This window comes from Mixophyes fleayi, chromosome 4 (assembly GCF_038048845.1).
Source record: "Mixophyes fleayi isolate aMixFle1 chromosome 4, aMixFle1.hap1, whole genome shotgun sequence".
Lineage (NCBI taxonomy): Eukaryota > Metazoa > Chordata > Amphibia > Anura > Limnodynastidae > Mixophyes > Mixophyes fleayi.
This window is the reverse complement of record NC_134405.1, coordinates 258,699,425-258,724,610: the sequence shown is the minus strand read 5'-3', so window position 1 is coordinate 258,724,610 and position 25,186 is coordinate 258,699,425.

The following is a 25,186-nucleotide window of genomic DNA, read 5'->3' as shown; positions in this document are numbered from 1 at the left end:
TTTATCCGGAAATCCTTGTCACCAGCAGGAGCAGGTTTCTTTTTCGTAAAAAAAAAGGACGGCGGATTGCGTCCTTGCATAGACTACCGTGGCCTCAACGCCATAACGAAAAAGAATAGGTACCCCTTACCATTAATCTCTGAACTCTTTGATAGGATCAAGGGAGCTTCAATTTTTTCTAAACTGGATTTGAAAGGGGCCTACAACCTTATCCGTATTAAACAAGGGGATGAATGAAAGACGGCGTTCAATACGCACGATGGGCATTTTGAGTATCTTGTCATGCCATTTGGACTTTGTAACGCTCCTGCGGTTTTTCAAAATTTCATTAACGAAGTTTTTCAGGATTTCCTGTATCAATTTGTTGTCATCTACCTAGACGATATTCTTATTTTTTCACCTGATATTATTACTCATCGCCATCATGTCTCCTTGATTCTTCAACGCCTTCGGTCGCATCATCTGTACTGTAATGTGGACAAGTGTGTCTTTGAAAAAATGCATCTTCCTTTTCTTGGTCACGTGGTTTCTGGCTCCGGATTACGTATGGACCCTGAGAAATTAAAGGCGATTTCTGATTGGCCCCAACCGGTTGGACTTAAGGCCATCCAGCGTTTTATTGGGTTCTCTAATTATTACCGCCACTTTATCAAAGGGTTTTCGTCTGTTATTGCACCCATCACTTCCCTGACCAAGAAATCTGCCAACGCTAAGACCTGGCCACCAGAGGCGGTAGAGGCCTTCAAGTATCTTAAAGAAGCCTTCATATCGGCACCTATTCTTCAACAGCCAGATTCTTCCTTCCCCTTTTTTCTCGAAGTTGACGCATCCTCCACTGGAGTAGGAGCTATTTTGTCTCAGAAGAATTCTACTGGAAAGTTTTCTCCCTGTGGCTTCTTTTCTCGTAAATTCTCATCCACCGAAAAAAACTACGGCATTGGAGACAGAGAACTACTTGCTATCAAATTGGCCTTGGAGGCCTGGAGACATCATTATGAGGGAGCCAGATTTCCTGTTACTATTTTTACGGATCACAAGAACCTGCTTTATCTACAAACTGCATCCTGCCTCAATCCCCGTCAGGCCAGATGGTCTTTATTTTTTTCACGATTCAGTATGATCATTACCTTCAGACCAGGGTCCAAGAACAAGAAGGCTGATGCTCTCTCTCGTTCCTTTGATTCTATGGATACCGAAGAAGAGAGTGTTAGGTCTATTCTAGATCCAGAATGTATTTTGGCTACTACTCCTACTCGGATGATCATTCCTCACGGGAAGACTTTGGTTCCTCCACATCTCCAAACTAAACTCCTTAAATGGGCTCATGCCTCACGTTTTTCTGGTCATGCCGGTATAAAGAAGACCTTGGAATTTATCTCCCGTAGTTATTGGTGGCCGGCTATCCGTTCGGACGTTCGACAGTTTGTGACGGCGTGTTCCACTTGTGCTCAAAATAAAGATCCTCGTCAAGCTCCATACGGTCTGCTGCAGCCTCTGCCAATTCCGGATCGACCTTGGAGTCATCTCTCCATGGATTTTATCACAGATTTACCCTCCTCCAGAGGGTTCTCAGTAGTGTGGGTGGTCAGTGATCGCCTTTCCCGAGCCGCTCATTTTGTGGCATTAAAAGGTCTCCCTTCTGCTCCTATTCTGGCTCAACTCTTCATTAAAGAAATTTTCCGCCTACATGGCTGTCCAGATATTATCGTTTCTGATCGAGGAACTCAGTTCGTGGCAAGATTTTGGAGGGCCTTTTCTCGTCTTTGTGGAATTAAGTTAAATTTCTCTTCTGCATATCATCCGCAAAGTAATGGTCTCACGGAAAGGACGAATCAAGAATTGGAGAAATTCCTCAGATGTTTCATTTCAGCTAAACATGATGATTGGGTTGATTTATTACCTTGGGCAGAATTCGCCCACAATAATAATTCACACGACTACCTCCATTTCTCCCTTTTTTGCTCTTCAGGGATTTCATCCTAAAGTTCCACCCTTCAAAGAGTTAACCGCTTCTGGGGTTCCTGCAGTGGATTCCCTTCTATCGGACTTCTCGTCTAGGTGGGATTTTATCAAACGCAAATTACTTCACACCTCTGCCATCAGTAAAAAAGCATTTGACAAAAGAAGAAGACCGTCTCCACTACTTACTCCTGGTGACAAAGTGTGGTTGTCTACAAAGAATCTTCGCTTGTTGGTTCCTTCTAGGAAATTCGCTCCCCGATTTATCGGTCCCTTCAAGATCATTGAGGTCATTAATCCGGTGGCCTTTAGATTAAAATTACCCCCTACCTTGAGGATTCCCAATGTCTTCCACATTTCCCTTCTCAAACCACTTGTTGTTAACAAATTCTTCTCTTCTAGAAGACCTCCTGCTGCCATTTCTGCACCAGATCAGGAATTTGAGGTGAAGGAGATTCTAGATTCTCGGATTTCCAGAGGTTCCTTGCAGTTCCTGGTTGACTGGAAAGGTTACGGTCCTGAAGAGCGTTCTTGGATTCCTGCACGAGACCTTCATACTCCGAGTTTGTTGAAGAAATTCCATACCAAGTTCCCTCTAAAGCCTTATAGGTTGTCCGGAGGCCACCCCTGAAGGGGGGGGTACTGTTAGGAACTTACCTTGTTCCCGTTCCGCTGCGCTGTCAGCGGGAGCTGACAGCGGTGTCCATCTCTTCAGCGCTTCTTCTGTTAGCGCTGCCGCACTTCCGGGTTCTCTCTGCTGCTGATCATGTGACTCCTGGGCGGGGAATTCAAACTCCTATATCTCCCCTGCTCTGACACGCTGCCTGTGTCAGAGCAATGTGTTTCCTGTTCCTGGCTACAGTTCCTGTGTCCTGACTCCTGTGAACCTGCTCCCTGTTAACCCCTCGATTCCTCCTACTCCTGTGTACCTACCTGGCTGTGACCTGACTATTCTTTGGCTTATCCCTGGCACTACGCAACTGGACTATCTTCTGTGTACCGACTCGGCTGTGTTACCAACAATTCTCTGGATCTCCCTCTGGCACCGCATACCTGATACCTTCTGTGTACCGACTCGGCTGTGTTACCAACAATTCTCTGGATCTCCCTCTGGCACCGCATACGTGATACCTTCTGTGTACCGACTCGGCTGTGTTACCAACTATTCTCTGGATCTCCCTCTGGCACCGTATACCTGATACCTTCTGTGTACCGACCCGGCTGTGTTACCAACTATTCTCTGGATCCTGCCACGTACCCATTGCCTCCATGCATCTACCGGTTACTGTTCCAGATCTACAACACCTGGAATTAACGGTTAGTGCCTGTACTTGCACCGCATTGTCTATTTTCTTGTCTGCCTGCCATCACTTAGAACTTTCTCCCTTACGTCAGTAGGCTAATCTGGGGGCCGCGACCTGCGGTTCTTCGGCAGCTAAGCCCACACTACCTTGCGGTGGTTCTTGGTGAAGACCGGAAGGCCGTTAGACTCTGCGCCCTAGGTAAGCCTGTGCTAATACTGACTAAGGCATCAAAATCGTAACAAGGATTAAGTAATTGCTATTGTTCCAGAGTCCAGCTCACCTTAATACATAGGATAATGACCTCTCCAAGTCTTTAGTCCCCTGCTCTATTGCTAGGTAATTTCCCGGGGAGGGTGGCCACACCCCCGGGATGACACAGACACACCCCCATGATGACGCAGGCACTCCCTTGTGATGATGCGGGCACACCTCTTTTAGTCAACAGCTCCGCTTTGAGATCTATCAGTGTTGGGAGGTATGGTGACGTGGTGTGTCTGGGTGGTGACGTGATGGGTGATGTTGCAGTGGGTGGCGTGATGCGTGATGTAGCTGAGGGGTTGCTTGATGGGTAATGTAACTGAGGGGTGGCATGATGTGTCTGGGTGGTGGCGTGATGGGTGATGTAACTGAGGGGTGGCGTGATGTGTCTGGGGGGTGATGTGGTGTGTCTGGGGGGTAGCGTGATGGGTGATGTATACAAGCTATAATTCTCATATAAGAATACATGCACCATATCCCGTTTGATGCCATATATATTTAAACACCATATCTTTGAAATATCTAATAGCGGGATTATTTCACATGAATAAAATACTGTGATTTTATCTTCATCACGATCAGATCAAATCACATATAACCATTATGAAGAATTCCAAAACTCAAGTGCATAAATGATAGGACACTAGAGAGTTTTTGGGACCTCTACCTGTATTACCCAGCTGGTGGTATCCGTGTGGTTCTCGAGATAAGCTCTGCATACCATAAGATTAAGAGTGAAAATTATATTCACAATTATTGTAGAATAATTAAAAACATGAAATAACCTGCCATCTTTATACCAACGTGGCAATTCATGTGATCTGAGGATTAGCACAGTAATATACTTACCAGGACTGTATTTATTTCTTATCATTGGGGATCTCTCGGCCTATACTGACATATTATAGTGACATACTTACCAGAGTGACATCTGTACAATATAACTTGTCAAAGTCGTATAATTGGATGAACGAAAGTATATTGGTTTAATATTGGTTTGCCGTGCGTATTGCGAAGCGTACGCCACGTGTTACGTGACGTGGTGCGTTAGCACGGTAAAATACGCACGCACACACTCGCATTACAACAGTTAGTTATTTATATAATTTCATATTGGTTCTGTTACACTGTAATTCAGGAGCAGATAGTATTCGGTTTATTATTAGTCTATATATATATATATATATATATATATATATATATATATAGTGATTATATGTACATTGTAGTGTTATTAAAGGTTTAGGTAATAGGAAAGGTGTCATGCCTGATATCATATCGAAGCCCTAATCATCAGCAGCTGTCCGGTGCAGTCGGCGAAGAGATCGCACATTGCATACTTTAGTTATTGATATTAGAGAGTAAACCTTTGTATGATACTGGCTATGAAAAGGAGCAGACCCCCTGGAGAGAAGACCCCCCACCTTTGGATTCCTTAAATTGAATCAACCTATTACCTGTCTGGCCTGGACCCACCCAACGTCTGGACCTATAGAAACAATCTACGTCATCTCTATTGTTCACAATAAAACATTGACTGTATATATAATAGCTGCATCTCACTGGGGCCTCAGTCAACTCTGACACAATATTCTAAACAGAATATTGTCCATCGGGTCCCGTGGGTGCGCAGGCGAGCGCAAGCGATTGCATTGGTATGTACTTATCTTTTGGTATTGGCTGTGCTGTACTGTACTTTATCATGATATAATAATGTATTGAATTGTTGACTATTTACATCTGTTAAAATAAATCACTTTGTGCTTTGGACACACATACAATTGATTGGGCAATGCTTATTTTAAAAAGATAGAATTACTTTAATAATTTGGGGGCTCGTGAGTTAGGAGTTACGTTACCGGCAGGTATGCAACGCTTACGATATTCGGTTCCTCAACAAATGGTGGATTGACGGACGCGTCGCATAAAGCAGGAAAGAACGTAATGTGTGTTTACGAAACCGAATGTCCGTTGTTGCATAGACTGAAGGAACGCTAATTAGAATCTAGGGACAAGAAAGAAAAATGTTTCTTTTTATTGTCGTTTTATGTTTTAAAAGTGTATTGCATTGCTGTGCGTATGTGTAGTTCCTGCTGTGCGTACGCGAACTTCCGGTAGATTTTCCACGTGGTTGAACAATAGTTTTGATAGTTGTTATATGCATACTGTAAGCACTTGGTAAAGTCTCTGAAAAGATCGTGCCATTGTTTGGGAAAGTTATTTTCTGTACAGAAAACAAAGGTTATGTGTGTGTATGTGAATGAATATATAAAGGCAAAAATATACTGGTAACTATAGGCAACTATAGGTTTTTACACGTGTGCCTAATACTAATCACGATGTTCACAGATAACTAGTATCTCTGAGCAGTGCGGTTGGACCGCATGGCAGGGCCTTGATTAAGTATTGGGAGGGCAGTGTGGAACTGTTGAAAATTGATAGCGCTTTAGTTCAGGTGTGTCTGATGGGGCATGTTAAAAAAAAGGTGACCTGACAACAAAGGTTCTGTTCTAGGGCTGAGCAGGATATAAAGAAACCTTTGTGTGAGTGGTGTTCTGTTCTAACAAAGAGCAGGTGATAAAGAGACACCACAGAGTATACTTGACAGGTATACTCGAAGCGAAAATAACAGGTTTTCGCGGCATTCCCAAATATTAATCGCAAAGCTTACCAATAGTTAGTATCCGTAGGCAGTGCGATTGGACCGCATGGTTGATTTAGTGCAGCTGTGATTGCGACTTGGGAGATGTGGGAGGAAATACGCTGCAACCACTGATATTCTTGATTGATATCGGGTGCTGACAGTGGTACAGTACTCAAACTAGGAAGGGCATTGATATCTTTAAGGGGACGTGCCTGTTGAAAACGTCCAGGAATAAAAAAAAATCTCTAGTAAGTTCTGTTTCAAAAGAGAACAGGTAAAAGTCTTTTTGTGTAGCGTTGAGAAATAGGTTGTTTTCACAATGGATATGAAGCAAATGCTAGAGATAGTTCATGTTGTGCTGCCTAATGAATGGCCGGTTGGTTCGGCAAAATATGTTATGTATAATAAATACAGTGCGTATGCCACGGCATATTGCGACAAATGGGTCAAGATGACCCGGGAGTGTGTGAAACCTTTCCCAAACATAGGTACTCTTGACTCAGAGGTGTTAAATAATGTTAGAGATAAAGTGCGGTTGATTAAATCAACAAAAACGAGAATTGAACATGATGACTGTTTAAAATTGTGGCAAATGGAAGGTAACACGTGACAGAGCAGCGAACGCACAGCGGAAGTGAGTGTAGCGAAAAACACGTGTTCAGCGGAAGTAAGCGTACCGGAAACAAGCATTCCGGAAGTGTGCGTTGCAAAGCGTGGCGAACTGAGCGCAAACACGCCCCCGATGAATACGGTTGGGGCGGGAAGTACAGCCAATACCAAAAATGTAAAAATGGTAACTAGTAACTTGTATGGTGTTTTAAGTAATGGTAAAAGTAATGTTTCAGGACAAAGAAGAGGAACGGTCCCACCAGCAGGGGCAGCTGCTGAAAGCGGTGAGAATAATGAAAAAGTTAACACAGGGGGAGACATTCATTATACTGCAACAGCAATTCCAGAACTAGGTCAGAACAGAGTGATTTAGTAGGCTTATATCCTATCCGCAGAACAACAGTTCCCAATGGGAAAGTGGACAGAGATGGTGTAGTTCCCATGAAACAGGTAGCAGTGTATTCTCCATTGACTAAGACGGAACTATTTACAATTAGGTCTGATTTCCCTGATCCTAGAAAAGATTTGGCCAAGTGTCAGAAATTTATTAGACATTTAGGTAATGCACATGAATGTACTAATAAAGATTGGCGAGTGCTGTTTAGAGCTTGTCTTCCTCTCGATACTGATATACAGAAGTTCCTTGAGGGTTGTAGCTTGGAAAAGGATAAACCCTTAACTGAGGATAACAATCAGCGTAATATTGGACGTATAATCAAAGAGTTGGCCGTATATTTTCCAGTGACTGTGGAATGGGGCAAAATATACAACATCAAACAAAAAGGTAATGAGAATACAACTGATTATTTTTCAAGGGCGCTAGCGGGCATTATTAAGTACACAGGAATATGGGATATAATGGTAAATCCACATTACAGGGAGGTAACTGTTGCAGTACTAATGGACGGCCTCCGGGAGGATCTAAGGACCTGGATACAAACCTCTTTTCCTAATTGGAGAGGTCTCACGGTAACTGATATTAGAGGACATGCTATAGAACATGATAAAAATATATGTAAAAAGGAAAAAGCACAGAGTGATAAGTTAATGATGTTGAGTATCCAGGCATTAGAAAAACTACATCCACAACCTCAGAATTATAAAAACCACTATAAGGGACGAAAGAAACAGAAATCTTTGAAGTGTTTTAACTGTCTTAAAAAGGGACATTTGAGGAAAGATTGCAAAAAAAATATTAGAGCCAAGGCTAAGAAAATGGGACACGAAGCAAAGAGACTTGGCCCATCTAAGGGGGAATCACATAGACACCCACAGAGACGGCGCACACAACCATAGTCAACCCTGGAGGTTAGGTCAGACCTGTAGTCCTACAAACAGGTGGGGTTTAAACTGTGGTAAGTAGTAGTGGGCAGGAAACTGATTTTTAAAAGGTAATCTTTGTTGATTTTGTTTGTTCATTTATGTTGTGAAATGTTTGTTTTCCTAAATTGCTAGCCGACGGCAAAGAATAGAAATGTTTGTTGTGTTTGCTGTTTTAAGATAACTATCTTGTTTTTCTTCTCACAGGTAAAGGGGACACAAAAGGAGTATAGACTTAGTGATCAAAAGGGGAGATAGAGAAATAGAAGAATCACTCTTGAAAGACAAATTAACAATAGACAATTGGAACACTCTTTTGTTTTAGGCTGCAGTGACTCATGATAAATTGTTTGGCTGAGAATCATTATCCAACAATGAAGTATGTACATACTTTGCTCCAACATATTGTTTTATGTATTTCAGAGAAAATATGAGTCACTAAGAGTAAATTTTCACATTTCTCTATTATAAGTTAGAAAAGTCCGTTGAAAAGGTATGTAGTCAATGAGATACCGAGTTCTTAATGAACAAATGACGGACGACACTGGATTGCACTGTTAAGACCCCCTAGTCAAGTATGGGGAGGGGTCATAGTTAGCAAATAGCTAAGGGGAACAGTGGAATGAATACAGCCATTTCCCCATAGAGTCAGAGTCCAATCCAGCTGTCATTTTGTTGTAAAAATCTCCCTTTCTATATGTATGTTTGTATTCAAACCTTTGTATTCCCATCATTCATTGCTTTCCTATTTCCCATTCTTTACACAAATGCTAGTCTCTCTCTCTCTCTCTCCCTCTCTCTCTCTCTCTCTCTCTCTCTCTCTCTCTCTCTCTCTCTACCCCCCCTCTCTCTACCCTCTCTCTCTCTCTCTCTCTCTATCCCCCTCTCTCTACTCTCTCTCTCTCTCTCTCTCACTCTCTCTCTCTCTCTCTCTGCTCTGGTAGAGATAAAATCAGACACAGTCTCAACAATGGGGCTAAAACATAGTTTATTTTTTTTACATAAGACAAATTCAGAGATACACACACTAGATTGACATGAGTTACAGAAACAGTCAGGGGTTTTGTTTTCATGTGTATAGAAACTGCTGATTTTAAGCAGAAAGGTTCTGTTGTGGAAATACGATTCATGTTTTATAGATTGCATATCTGTTTTGTTTTTTTTGTTTTATGATTCGTGCCTCCTGTACAAAAATGTGCCTTTTTATGGATGCACAAAGGGTGGAGACAGGAGATTGCTAGAGGATAGGCATACAGATATGCATCTCTGTGTAGAACACTGCAGTAGGATTTTTACCACAAGATACGACATAATGTGAACCCCTAGAAAATGTAGAATTTTCATGTTTTATATTTTTCACTGTTAGACAGGCATGTACTGGATACTGTTATATTTGAAGAAAGTGTTATAGAAAGAGACCCCTTTGCCTTTCCCACTTAGTCAAGTAGCTGAATATGAGGTACTGAGTGTCACTCACCGGACTGTGAGTGCTTCTTCCCGGACATTTAGGAACCGTGGCCGTCCTCCATCCTGAGGGACTGCGCATGCGCAGCCCTTTCCAAACCTTCAGTGTATGTTCCTTTAACTTAATTGGCAGATCAGGCAACCTCCCTATATTAAGCACCTGTGGTCAACACCACGTTGCCTGATCTTGGAGTCTCATTCCCCATGAGTCTCTGAAGGTGTTCCTGTGTTTCCTCGTTTATTCAGCCCAGCTGATTCCTGTGGTTTCCAAACCACTTCTACCTCTGTGGTTTCCAAACCACTTCTACTACTGTGGTTCCCATACCACTTCTACCATCTACTGTATCATCGTGACTGTGAGCTGATTCCTATCCGCTGCCTCCGTGCACTACAGTCTTCAAACCACTTCTCCTACTGTGGTTCCCATACCACTTCTACCATCTACTGTATCATCGTGACTGTGAGCTGATTCCTATCCGCTGCCTCCGTGCACTACAGTCTTCTAACCACTTCAACTCTACCTTGTATCATTGGGACTGTTAGCTGATGCCTATCCGCTGCCTCCGTGCACTACAGTCTTTCATTCACATCCACTCACCTGTTCATGATTGTGACTGCCAGCTGATTCCTATCCGCTGCCTCCGTGCACTACAGGCTTCAACCTGCAACTCGTCTGTGTTTCATCATCGTGACTGTTTGGCTGATTTCTATCCGCTGCCTCCGTGCACTACAGTCTTCAACCTGCAACTCGTCTGTGTTTCATCATCGTGACTGCTAGCTGATTCCTATCCGCTGCCTCCGTGCACTACAGTCTTCAACCTGCAACCCGTCTGTGTTTCATCGTGACTGTTTAGCTGATTCCTATCCGCCGCCTCTGTGCGCTTCAGTCTTCAGCCCTTGTCAACTCTCCCGTGTTTCCTTGAGTCTGCTGCCACTATTGCTACCCGCTACTCTCCGTGATCAACTGTTCCAGTTCAACTCTGCTCTGGTGTCCTATCGTTACTGCACCTGCTGGTTGCTATTGGCTACCTCCGTGTTCCCGCAGAGACCCGCTGCTGTTACTTCTCAGCGCTACGCATCCATCTACTGCTGATCCGCTCTCCACGCCTTCCTGGATTCCCTGCTGGTCTACCTACCTGTGCGCTGCACCTGCTAGACCACCGCTTCACCCATCCAGGGACTTTGCATCCTGCCGGCCTCCTGCCGTTCAGGTATCTCTGCACTTCTGTCTGACTGCCTTCTCCTGAACCACGGTATGCATACTTCCCATTGACTGTGCTGTGTATTGCATACCTTGCTGGACTGTGTTGGTTCTCCTCTGGAGTGTACTATCCGCTGAGTCTATTGCCATCATTGACTGTGTTATCTCATGCTGGATTACTTCAAGAGACTTTCTATATTGGCAGTGTTGTTCAGTCATTTATACATTTATATTGTGCATATTACTGTGGATCAAAGTCAAGGTGCCCGTGTATATATTGTGTTGCAGTCTCTCCCCGTGCACCTCCTCACATATATATTCAGTAGTACAACTTGCTAGTGGCAGACCACTGACTCCTGTTTACAGTTTCACCTGTTCCAGTATCCTCTCACATAGCAGTGGTACACCTTGCTAACGCAGACCACTGACTCCCCGGATACCTCCACTTGGATTCCATTCCTTCACTCAGACAGCGGTACAACTTGCTATCCGCAGACCGCTGACTCTCATCACCTCCTCGTTTCTGTTGGACATTCCTCCTCACTATAGCAGTGGTACAACTTGCTACCGCAGACCACTGACTACCTTCACGTGTCCTTTGTCCATACAGTTCCTCGTGTATTACTACCTCCATATTGCCAGTGCTGCTAGTCATAGACTTTCCTGAGCATCTCATCATCTGCTTTTCCTGTTCCGTGATCACCCTGCTACCAGAGTACCATATTACCACCTATACTGCTCTGGTAAGCCTATCACCTGGTGATCCCTGGGTAAAGACTCCTAGTGCCCGTGACAGTAAGATCAGGCCATGACAGACCCAGATACGGAACCTACTGCTAAAGAGATGCTGCAGCATCTGGTCAGCCGTGTGGAGCAACAGGATGCTCGCCAACAGCTGTTACTTCAATGTTACCAATCGTTAACCTCCCAAGGAACATCTGGACAGACTGTTACAGCTAGTATTGAAGCTCCTGTGCTTTCCTCCGTTTCCCCAGTGCCATCCCAGGTGTCTACAGCTCCTACGCTTCACCTGCCTACTCCGTCAAAATATGACGGGGACCCCAAAACTTGTAGAGGTTTCCTTAACCAATGTTCAGTCCATTTTGAACTCCAACCTCAAAATTTTTCTACCCATCGTTCCAGAGTGGCCTATCTTATCTCATTGTTTTCTGGACAAGCCCTGGCTTGGGCCTCCCCTCTGTGGGAAAGAAACGATCCAATTCTACAAGATAGTGCCAAATTCATTTCCACGTTCCGAAGTGTGTTCGATGAACCAGGTCGTGTGACCTCCGCTGCTTCCAGCATTCTTCGTTTGCGACAAGGCTCCCATACAGTAGGACAGTATGTCATTCAATTTAGGATCTTAGCCTCTGAACTTCAGTGGAACACTGAAGCATTAGTTGCCGCCTTCTGGCAGGGGCTCTCCGATAAAATTAAAGATGCACTGACTACCCAAGAGCTTCCTTCGTCACTAGAAGATTTGATCTCTCTTTGCCATCGTGTAGACATGAGATTTCGTGAAAGAGAATCTGAGAAAACAACTTCTGCTAAAGCACCTCTTCGTTTAAACCCTCAATTTCGTCCAGTTTCACCTTCTGTGATTCCCATGGAGATAGGACGTTCCAAATTATCTTTAGAAGAGAGGAAACGAAGAGTAAAGAATAGACTCTGTATCTATTGTGCTGATTCCACACATATGCTCAGTTCTTGCCCTAAGAAATCGGGAAATGCCAGGCCCTAACTAGTTCTGGAGAGGTGAAGTTAGGGTCCCTGGAGTCCTCTCCATTGTCTATGAAATCTAAAGTCTGCGCTTTCGATGTTACGATTTCCTTTGCTACCAAATCCTTTGAGTCACAGGCATTGATTGATTCCGGAGCAGCAGGAAATTTCATTTCTAAATCACTAGTGAATCAATGGTCCCTACCAGTGATCACTTTAAAAACACCCATTACTGTGACGGCTATAGATGGATCACGTCTCATCAATGGTCTCATCACCCAGAGTACGTCTCCAGTAACCCTTCAGATTGGTGTACTACACCATGAAGAAATTTCGTTTTTAATTCTTCCTGTTACGACAAGTCCGATTGTCTTAGGCCTTCCATGGCTTCAATGTCACTCTCCCCAGATTGACTGGCGCACCCCTCAAGTTACGTCTTGGGGGCCTGAATGTCACCATCGTTGTCTCTCTCAAGTTATTCCTCTTAAAGTACAGCAATCTTCCATCTCATCTTCCTCCCCGGGACTCCCTCCTCAGTATGCTTCATTTGCCGATGTGTTTGATAAAGCTCAGTCTGAACGTCTTCCTCCTCATCGTTCTTGGGATTGTCCGATCGACCTTCTACCTGGCAAGACTCCTCCCAGGGGTCGGGTCTATCCTCTCTCGTTACCTGAAACTCAAGCCACATCTGAGTACATACAGGAGAATCTCCAGCGTGGGTTCATTCGACCTTCCACCTCTCCCGCTGGAGCTGGGTTCTTCTTCGTCAAAAAGAAGGATGGATCATTACGCCCTTGTATAGATTTTCGTGGACTCAACGCCATTACTATCAAGAATCGGTATCCCATTCCGCTGATCACTGAGCTATTTGATCGCATCAAGGGAGCTCGGATATTTACTAAGTTGGATCTTCGTGGTGCCTACAATTTAATTAGAATCCGTTCCGGTGACGAATGGAAGACCGCGTTTAACACCAGAGATGGGCATTACGAATATTTAGTAATGCCCTTCGGGCTGTGTAATGCCCCCGCGGTTTTCCAGGGTTTCATCAATGAGATCTTTCGGGACTTATTATATGTATGTGTCGTTGTCTACCTGGACGACATATTGATCTTCTCACAGGACCTGCCTTCTCATCACCAACATGTGGCAGAGGTCCTCTCCAGACTACGGAAAAACTCGTTGTTCTGTAAATTGGAAAAATGTTCATTCGAGTTACCCCAGATTCCATTCTTGGGGTATATAGTTTCCGGAGTTGGCCTGAAGATGGATCCAGACAAAGTAAATGCTGTACTACATTGGCCTCAGCCAACTACTCTTCGTGCCATCCAGCGTTTTTTAGGTTTTGCCAATTACTATAGACGCTTCATTCAAGACTTCTCATCCATTGCATCTCCCATTGTGGCCTTAACTCGGAAAGGGGCTAATGCTAAGCAATGGTCATCTGAGGCTCTCCAAGCCTTTCAAATCCTCAAAGAGTCCTTTTCGTCTGCTCCCATTCTGCGACAACCTGATGTGACACTCCCCTTCTTCCTAGAAGTAGATGCCTCTAATGTGGGCTTAGGAGCTATTCTCTCCCAACGCTCGGAGCAACAAAAATTACATCCTTGTGCCTTCTACTCTCGGGGTCTTCTGCCCGCAGAGAAAAACTATACTATCGGGGACAAGGAGTTGCTGGCCATCAAAGCTGCATTAGAGGAATGGAGATACTTGTTGGAAGGAGCTCGCCATCCGGTGACGATCTTCACGGATCATAAGAACTTGTCATATTTGCAATCTGCTCAATGCTTGAACCCTCGTCAAGCAAGATGGTCTCTTTTCTTTTCCCGTTTTGAATTAATTATAACCTTCAAACCAGCTGCTAAGAACAAGAAAGCTGACGCTCTATCTCGAGCTTTTGTGACGTCCTCTGATGTAGAAGAGGTTCCCAACCATGCTATTCTAGATCCCAAATGTATTTCTCTGGCTGCTTCATCCACCAAAATGCTACCATTTGGGAAGACCCTCGTGCCTCCTACTCTGAGGAGGAAAATCCTTTCGTGGTTCCATGCCTCTCGTTTTTCTGGACACGCCGGTGAACATAAGACCTTTGAGATTCTCTCTCGTAGTTACTGGTGGCCTTCAATGAGGAGAGACGTCAAAGAGTTTATTGCTTCCTGTGATTTATGTTCTCAGTTCAAATCCTCCCGCAGAACTCCAGCAGGGTTGCTGCGACCACTACCCATTCCGTCCAAGCCTTGGACCCATATTAGTATGGATTTCGTTACTGATTTGCCACCAAGTAAGAATCACAATACTATTTGGGTAGTGGTAGACAGATTTTCGAAGATGGCTCATTTCGTCCCTCTGTCCGGTTTACCTTCCTCGTCTACTCTGGCTGAACATTTCATTAAAGAAATCTTCCGCATCCATGGATGTCCGTCTGAGATTGTGTCAGATAGAGGAGTACAATTCGTTTCCAGATTCTGGCGGGCCCTTTGTAAAACCTTGGGCATACGATTAGCACTCTCATCGTCTTACCATCCGCAATCTAACGGACAAACGGAACGAGTCAATCAAGATCTTGAGACTTTTATTAGGATGTTCTCTTCAGCCAACCAAGACAACTGGGTAGAATTGCTCCCTTGGGCTGAATTCGCCCATAACAACATGTACCATGAGTCATCATCCAAAACTCCATTCTTTGTGGTCTACGGTCACCATCCGTCTTTTCCGGAATTTCCTGCCCTCCCGCCCACCCAAGTTCCTGCTGTGGAGACTGCTTGTCAGACCTTCAAAAATATCTGGTCTCAGGTCAAAACCTGTTTAAAGAAGACATCTAACAAATATAAGTCTTTCGCAGATAAGAAGAGGCGGGCTATTCCACCACTAAAAATTGGAGATCGTGTCTGGTTATCTACCAAAAATATTCGTTTGAAGGTTCCATCTATGAAATTCGCCCCTCGTTTTATTGGTCCATATAGGATCATTCAAGTTATCAATCCAGTATGTGTTAAACTTCTTCTTCCTAAGAATCTTCGGATCTCCAATGCCTTCCATGTGTCCTTGCTCAAACCTCTCATCATCAACCGTTTCTCGACTCCTCCCTCAGCACCGCAGCCAGTTCAAGTTCATCAGGAGGAGGATTTCGAGATTACTGAGGTATTGGATGCAAAAATTTCGCGAGGAGTCCTCCGTTTCCTCGTTCATTGGAAGGGCTTTGGTCCTGAAGAGCGTTCATGGATCAAAGCTGAAGATCTTAATGCTCCTGCCCTTCTGAAGAAGTTTTATTCCAAAAATCCGGACAAGCCCGGTTCCAGGCGTTCTGTGCCCACCTTTAAAAGGGGGGGTACTGTCACTCACCGGACTGTGAGTGCTTCTTCCCGGACATTTAGGAACCGTGGCCGTCCTCCATCCTGAGGGACTGCGCATGCGCAGCCCTTTCCAAACCTTCAGTGTATGTTCCTTTAACTTAATTGGCAGATCAGGCAACCTCCCTATATTAAGCACCTGTGGTCAACACCACGTTGCCTGATCTTGGAGTCTCATTCCCCATGAGTCTCTGAAGGTGTTCCTGTGTTTCCTCGTTTATTCAGCCCAGCTGATTCCTGTGGTTTCCAAACCACTTCTACCTCTGTGGTTTCCAAACCACTTCTACTACTGTGGTTCCCATACCACTTCTACCATCTACTGTATCATCGTGACTGTGAGCTGATTCCTATCCGCTGCCTCCGTGCACTACAGTCTTCAAACCACTTCTCCTACTGTGGTTCCCATACCACTTCTACCATCTACTGTATCATCGTGACTGTGAGCTGATTCCTATCCGCTGCCTCCGTGCACTACAGTCTTCTAACCACTTCAACTCTACCTTGTATCATTGGGACTGTTAGCTGATGCCTATCCGCTGCCTCCGTGCACTACAGTCTTTCATTCACATCCACTCACCTGTTCATGATTGTGACTGCCAGCTGATTCCTATCCGCTGCCTCCGTGCACTACAGGCTTCAACCTGCAACTCGTCTGTGTTTCATCATCGTGACTGTTTGGCTGATTTCTATCCGCTGCCTCCGTGCACTACAGTCTTCAACCTGCAACTCGTCTGTGTTTCATCATCGTGACTGCTAGCTGATTCCTATCCGCTGCCTCCGTGCACTACAGTCTTCAACCTGCAACCCGTCTGTGTTTCATCGTGACTGTTTAGCTGATTCCTATCCGCCGCCTCTGTGCGCTTCAGTCTTCAGCCCTTGTCAACTCTCCCGTGTTTCCTTGAGTCTGCTGCCACTATTGCTACCCGCTACTCTCCGTGATCAACTGTTCCAGTTCAACTCTGCTCTGGTGTCCTATCGTTACTGCACCTGCTGGTTGCTATTGGCTACCTCCGTGTTCCCGCAGAGACCCGCTGCTGTTACTTCTCAGCGCTACGCATCCATCTACTGCTGATCCGCTCTCCACGCCTTCCTGGATTCCCTGCTGGTCTACCTACCTGTGCGCTGCACCTGCTAGACCACCGCTTCACCCATCCAGGGACTTTGCATCCTGCCGGCCTCCTGCCGTTCAGGTATCTCTGCACTTCTGTCTGACTGCCTTCTCCTGAACCACGGTATGCATACTTCCCATTGACTGTGCTGTGTATTGCATACCTTGCTGGACTGTGTTGGTTCTCCTCTGGAGTGTACTATCCGCTGAGTCTATTGCCATCATTGACTGTGTTATCTCATGCTGGATTACTTCAAGAGACTTTCTATATTGGCAGTGTTGTTCAGTCATTTATACATTTATATTGTGCATATTACTGTGGATCAAAGTCAAGGTGCCCGTGTATATATTGTGTTGCAGTCTCTCCCCGTGCACCTCCTCACATATATATTCAGTAGTACAACTTGCTAGTGGCAGACCACTGACTCCTGTTTACAGTTTCACCTGTTCCAGTATCCTCTCACATAGCAGTGGTACACCTTGCTAACGCAGACCACTGACTCCCCGGATACCTCCACTTGGATTCCATTCCTTCACTCAGACAGCGGTACAACTTGCTATCCGCAGACCGCTGACTCTCATCACCTCCTCGTTTCTGTTGGACATTCCTCCTCACTATAGCAGTGGTACAACTTGCTACCGCAGACCACTGACTACCTTCACGTGTCCTTTGTCCATACAGTTCCTCGTGTATTACTACCTCCATATTGCCAGTGCTGCTAGTCATAGACTTTCCTGAGCATCTCATCATCTGCTTTTCCTGTTCCGTGATCACCCTGCTACCAGAGTACCATATTACCACCTATACTGCTCTGGTAAGCCTATCACCTGGTGATCCCTGGGTAAAGACTCCTAGTGCCCGTGACACTGAGAATGACATGTGAGTTGGCAGAGGGAAAATCGATTGATATACATTGGTCTTTAGCATTTTTCTAGTCTAGAGGGCGATGTTGAGGTGACTGAGAAATCGTTTTATAGCAATACCAGCACATGATTAGGACACTACATAGAGGACTTTAGACAGTGACACAGTTACCAACTGAAGTAGCTGCTAGTAAGGTCCACACTTACACGCACAACCATACAGGGCTGTCACACCAGGGAGAACATAGCTGTCAAATAGACAACAGGGTTTTATGTGACAGCTAACAAATCTATGTTTTGTTTGTTTTTCGTTGTATTGTTTTAGTTTTAAAAAGGTGAACACACACACACACACATGCACACATATTGGTTTGATATAGGAAGATTTGTGTTACCCGAGGGATAAACTGTCTGGAAGGTGAAGAGATTTGGTGAGGAGTCTGGTGGACTCTGGAGAGATGGAAAAGGTAGACAAATAGAGCCATCCCATATCCCTCCTGCTGATGGGTTTTCCTCCAGGTAAAACAAATACACGTCATCCAATTACCACCATGCAGGATCCTCAAGTATACACAGGTGTACCAATGAAATATGTCTAGGTAGAGGTGTATTGAAATGTGTCTAATGTATTACTGTTTCATACTCAAAGCTTTTGTTATTTAATGTGATAGTCCTAGAGTTATAATAGATGATAGGGGTATTCATGTTATTGATAATAGATGTATAATGTATGAGTAGTGGTAACAAATCACATACTTTCAGTTAGCCATAAACCAGTGTGAACATAAAGTAGTGGTACTCGGTAGAATGAATTGAATAGAATAAGAGTTGGAACTTGATTGAAGTGCCACTAGTCCTTTCCCGCTACCAAAAGATCACTCCTGGGCAGACTCCTAACCTGTCAGTTTTTGAAATGTTCTTGACCCTTCGTGAGATGAGATTGTAATTGGGAGGCTAGGTTAGACCTTGAGAGAAGGTAAATAGTGAGACAGTAACCGAGAACGTCCAAAACACTGTTTCCTGAAAAGTCACACTAACTGTCAGGATGTTGGATCGGGAGAGTAAGTTGTGGAACAGAAATCTCTTAAGCTTAGGTTATTTAACAGACAGGTACCAGGTGTAGGCTACCAGCCTCACGGCTTCAAGGGTAGCAGAGACACACTGGTGCCCATACCACCCACTGCAGAGGGGCCAAAACTCAGAGAAGGGTCCAAGGGCACTCATGAGTCTGTACTGGAAGGCCTCAAATGCAGTTAGTAGCACCTGAGCCAAAGGCTAAGACTGTTGTCCAGCATGAAGTTGTAGTTTTTCCTGTTTTGTGTTCTCTCATTTCACTCTCTTCTCAGGACGGTTAATTCTTTTGATTATTAGCAGGTGACAGACACTGATTCAGGTAGTGATAAGGAGGTATTGGGGAGGAAGAAGTTAGTAGCATAATCGGTCCAGTCAATTACTCTATTCAATTCAGGGGTAAAGGAAGATTTGGAAACCTTGGAGCTTGGAGAAAGTGCGAGGGGCTATTGTCTGAGTAGCATTACGTCCGTAAGTACGGCGACCCCATGGTTAGAAAAGAGACACACCCAGCGATGCCGGTCCAGTAATATTCGGACTTGAGCAGGCATCCTTGAGAATGATTATCATTCTTGGGAGGGTAAGGTTTTAGACCAAACAAAGTGCTGGGCGTGCTCACACCTGCCTCAGTGATTATATCAAGTAGGATAAGTTCTCTTTCCACTAAATATTCTTGAGGTACCCGAACTATAGGCGGGAGGTCACTAAGGGAAAAAGTAGAACACCTAGGTCCCTTAGTCTGAAGTCTCCCAATGCTTTGCAAGCCGTTCACTGTTAAATCTGAGTATTGAGAGACTGGGAAGAACGAGCAGACAATAGCCCGCCCACAAGTGTTGATGAAAAGAACTGGTGACATTGATAGAGACTCCCGGTATATATCTATGGAAGTAAATAAAATGTATTGATCTTCTGAATATAAGTACCCGACCAAGACTCCAAAATTTTAATATTTCTCTTTTTAACCATTCAGTTTTATTTGTATGACTAATAAATAGTAGTTTTATAGTGTAGTGTCAATTTATTTGCTCATTTCTATCCACGTTTGCTATCCACAATGAAGTGTCCCTTCAACAACACAGGATTTTCTCTATGAGTGTGCCTTCCATATAAGTAGTACTTCTCTTTCTCTTCCATTATATACAATACATTACTACTGGAAGTAGCACCTCATACTATCATACTAACATATTAAATCATGTCTTGGAAATATACATTAATTGGAAAGATTTTTTCTTGTGCGGGAAACCATTTATATTACTTATATGATGGGTGATGTGGCAGGGGGTGGCGTGATGTGTGATGTAGCTGAGGGGTTGTCGTGATATAGCTGATGGGTGGCATGATGTGTCTGGGAGGTGACGTGGTGTGTCTGGGGGGGTGACGTGATGGGTGATGTGGCAGAAGATGGCGTGATGTAGTTGAGGTGTGGTATGGTTTGACTGTGAAGCGTGAGATAAATGTAATATTTTATTATAATGTATGTATTATACTGTATGATCTGTGTTATGTACGGTGTTCACTTGTTGCTTGCTTTTCCATATTTACATTTTCCAACAGGTCACAACATTCCAGGATCCATGCAAGAATCCATTACCAGTTTGTGAAAGCTGCAATTACATGTAGGTGAGAGTAGCACCATTTTAATACATAATGTGGGAATTCAATTAGCCGCAAAGTGTCTCCAGAACGTCCATGAGACACTTTGCGGCTGAGATTTGATAGAAATCTCCTCCCATTTTCTTTGCACCTCTATGGGGTGCGAGGGAAAATAAGCGGAGATTTCTACCGTAATTACCGGCAATGTGCGCTGCGCGATGTCTGCGTGTCACCTCACCGGAAATTGAATTTCCACCAATATGTCTTGTCTAAAGAAGTGCAGCTATGCCCCTGTTGACCACACACCCAACATTACGTGACCATGCCCCTTTGTAGGCACCGCCGTGTAGCGGCGGCATTCAGCATCCTTGCTGCTTGCCTGTGCAGGGGTGGGGGGGGGGGGAGAAATATTTTCTTAACCGGCATCCCAAAATTTCACTTGGCGGTCCTGACTGCATTGTGTTATACCTTAGACAGTAGCTGCTGTTTTGCTGCACTGAAGTTACAAGACTGTCATTATAATTCTATGCCTCTATTATAATAAAAGTGCCACCTGTCTGGTTCCAACGTGTACACTTACAAAAGCTTGGCCAGTGAACACTTTTATGCTAATTAGCTATGCTGAGAATGTACTTCTTTAAAGGGTATTAATTGACTGTGATATCATTTGCTTGTGGTGTATTTTTTGGAAATTTACGTTCTTTATGATATTAAGGACTAGAATCGTATTACTGTATTCTTAGACCGTTTATGTGACCTCACTTATTCCAGGGATAAGATAATATGGCTGCAGCGCAAAATGCTGTTGAGTCTCTGGTCACGTGATGGTTATCAAAAATACTGTACAGCATAGTTGTTACCAAACTGTTTACATTATAGAATAATGGACATATAGGAGTTTTGTTATTACCTTTGATATTCTCGAAGTAAGTCCCGATAGTGTTGCCCATAGCAACGGCCAAGTTAAATGCACTATAAGGTACCATAGCTGACACCTCTATTAGCTCACACCTGTTAATAACGTATTCAGATTGTATTTGTTTTTAATCAATCTTTGTCCAGAAATATTTAAGTGACATATTGCTCCTGCATAATAAATCTGACGTCACTGCATTCATTTGGTGTCCTACTTGTACTGGGGACTCGGGTGTTCTTTGTCCCACTGCCGATCCATGACCTAAAGAAGAGCATCCTGTACCAGGTATGATCCTCTTAATACCCGCCTCTAGGGGTGTCACACTCCAACTACCATCAACATCTCTGGCACATTCTCCCCCCACAAGTTTAGATGTAGCATATATTCCCTTTCCTCTCTTCCTACTCTACTATATCTTCACTTGACCCTATACCCTCACAGAATAGTCAATCCCTTTCTCCTGTGCTCTTCAGAGACTTAATTCAAATATATAAGTGCTCTCTTTCTTGTATTATTCAAACATACAGTGATTACTCCTAATCTGAAGAAAAATAATTTTGACCCAAACCCTCTCACAGATTACCTTCTATCTCTTAATTCCCATGCTCCTCCAAACTCCTTGAGAGGTTTGTCAACACTCGCTTCACACACTTTCTAAATCTAAAGGCCATTGCTCACTTTAATTATCCTGGACCTCACTGCTGCACTTAATACTGTTGACTACACACTTCTTATACAAACACAACATTCCCTAAGTCTTCAGGACACTGTCTTCTCCTAGTTCTCATTCTACTTATCAAATTGCTCTTTCAGTGTTTGTTTTTATGGATCCACCTATACTCTACTTCCCCTGTTCGTTTTTGGGCATTTCAAAAACACATAAGCAAATATCCTATCAAAGTTTTTCGTATCACTGACTTGCGTTTCCTTACACCTGTCGAAAATCTCAAGTATGGGAACTTTAGTATTATTGTGGCTAATACCACTTTCATACTGCCGCCCCGGCAATATCCCGGGTTTCTGAAGGCGAAATTTTGCAGGGGCTTGGAGCATCTCAGCTCAGAAACACCATTCATACTGCACCTCGGACCTGGGAATTTCCCGGGTTGACCCCATTCATACTGCACAAGTCTGTGCCCTGGCAATTTGTGGGAGTCATCACCAGAGCACTTTTCATTGGCTGAAAGCTGGAATATGAAAAAAAAAACTCTCTCTCTCTCTCCCCCTATGCAAAGACACGGGAACTACCCCTCGATAAATCCCGGGTTGAAGACCCGGGTTTTTAGACCCGGGATTTTTCACTTGTACCATTCATACTGCACCAAGACTCGGGTCGTTTGAGCTCGCCCCGGCAAAAACCCGGGATTTTGGTGCAGTATGAATGGGGTATAACTTAACCCTTGTCTGTGACTGAGAGATTGGGGCTTCCTGCAAAAGACTTGAATTTTACAACCCACCAATTCACTTGGTCCTAATCCATCAGCCTTGTTTGAACATGCATTTGTGAATGTCATTAGTTTATCTTTAAAATAAAAAGCAGCTTGTATATTCAGGTTAACGGCTTTATTAATATGCATATGCAATTATTGCTACATACATTATATCCACATGTTGTTATTTCAACTTCCAGCATTGTTGTGTCACATTAAGAAATTTGAAAATCAAATGTCAGAGCTGCATAGAACATACAAATTAAACATAGCGACTATTAATATATATACATGTATATTGCACAATACAAATTGGTAAAAGGTTCATTTCCCCTAGCCACTAACTGCAATAAAAATCCAATTAAAGTACAGTTTAAAAATCTTAAACTGTTTGTTTCTGTGGCTTACAGAAAGGCAGTTAGGGCATTTGATGTGACAAAACATACTTAATTTTGTGCTAGGATTTATCCAAAATTGGTTAACCATAGCGTGGAGTAAAAGCTTACATAATATGTATGTGTTTAATCCTCTGCATTGTAAAAGGATTTGCTTAATCTGTTTAATCCCAAATTAATATTATTTACAAATTGTGTAAAGTCATAGCACATAGACAGATAGATAGATAGATAGATAGATAGATAGATAGATAGATAGATAGATAGATAGATAGATAGATAGATAGATAGATAGATAGATAGATAGATAGATTTAAGGGGAAGACCTGGGCACTTCCTGCTTTGATCACACATCATTAGAAATTAAATGAATCACTAACGATGTGAGGGAAAAACAATTACCAATGTTGTGCAGCTTCATTCATGCCATTGGCACATTCATTTCTATGATTAATTTCAATGGTGTTTCTGTAGCACAATACTGCAAACTTTTCGGGGGAAACTGTGTTCCACACCAGATTTACTCACCAAATGGGGAACAATGGACTTTTTTAAGTGCAGTAATATGCTTTAACACACTGAAATGGAACAAGCAGTGTCAAACAATGCACTTCAGTGTAAATGTATGCTGGCATGAATATGAATGCAAACAGATATAGACAGTGGTTTGTTCACCAAAGAAAATAATTTAAAAAAGGGAAAAAGCGTTACAAAATTATAAGTTAAACTAAAAAGCTAAAACTAAAAAAAGTTAAAAGCGCTAACAAACAATGTATCCCAAACACAATTAGTGGTTCCAGCTCCTGCAGCTGGGAAGAGCCTGTGAGTTCTTATATGAATCAAGAGAAACCAAAAAGAAACCACAGCCCTGAGAGCAGTACTGACTCAATTGTGAATAAATTTGTGGAACTGATGTGTAGAAGACACAAAATAAAAACAAAGATAAAAAATATACAGCATGTAATCAGACTATTTCCTTTGATCAGTGCACTGATCTAAAAATACCACATATAAAAGATATCCAAAAACACAGCTTTCGTTAATCTCCATAATTCAACATTAGAATTCAACAATAAAAGGAGAATTAGCTCAGAAATGGTTCATATTTCTAGATCTCATCCACCTCGTATGTAAGTGTATTACTCCCCAGTGTCCAAAGCAAGACTTTATCAAAATACAATTGTAACTCTTGCTTGTATTATATAGTGGACTTCTGAGCAAATCATATATTCCACATTTAACTTATTCCTCCTACATGCAATGCATAGCTCTCCTAAAATACTCAGAATACCACACAATAATATGTCTATTAAGCTCTGTTCTCCATATAAACTGCACACTGTCAAAATTATATATGTATGTGCGGTGGTCGAGACTGATGGGAATCCTTCCCTTACCTTGTCCACCAGACACGAGTCAGGTTCTTTTCTGTTCGGATATCCAGTGGTCAGGAGATAAATACTTCAATGAAAGGGACAATGATTGGTCAAACAACTTGGGTTTATTGAGAATGCAGTAAGGATAGTTTCGGTAAGACACCGTACCACTGACCCCTTCAGCTCAATAGTAATGACAAAATAATGCGTCTGATCAGCATAGAGCACAATAGCATTTAACATATGACATACACCTGGTGAGTATAAGGCAGAATAACGATAACATCTTCAATGCACATTGTCTAATAAGGCACACTGGTAATCACAGTTACTACTTTCACGTTAACAATATTTGACTGGTGATGATGCAAAAACCATCAATAATAACCCATCAAGACTCTTACGGTCACTACCGTGCCCACTAGAGTGCTACTTCTTATTCAGGTATTTGGGGTACCGTGCTATTCCCTATGGGTCAGGCGCCCCACTTTTAGCATCTAACTTGAATTGAACACTGAATGTCACACCTTCAATATTAATAAATCAATTCTTAGGTAAATCACATAACATTAACATCCATCTCAACATTTGGTGCACCAATA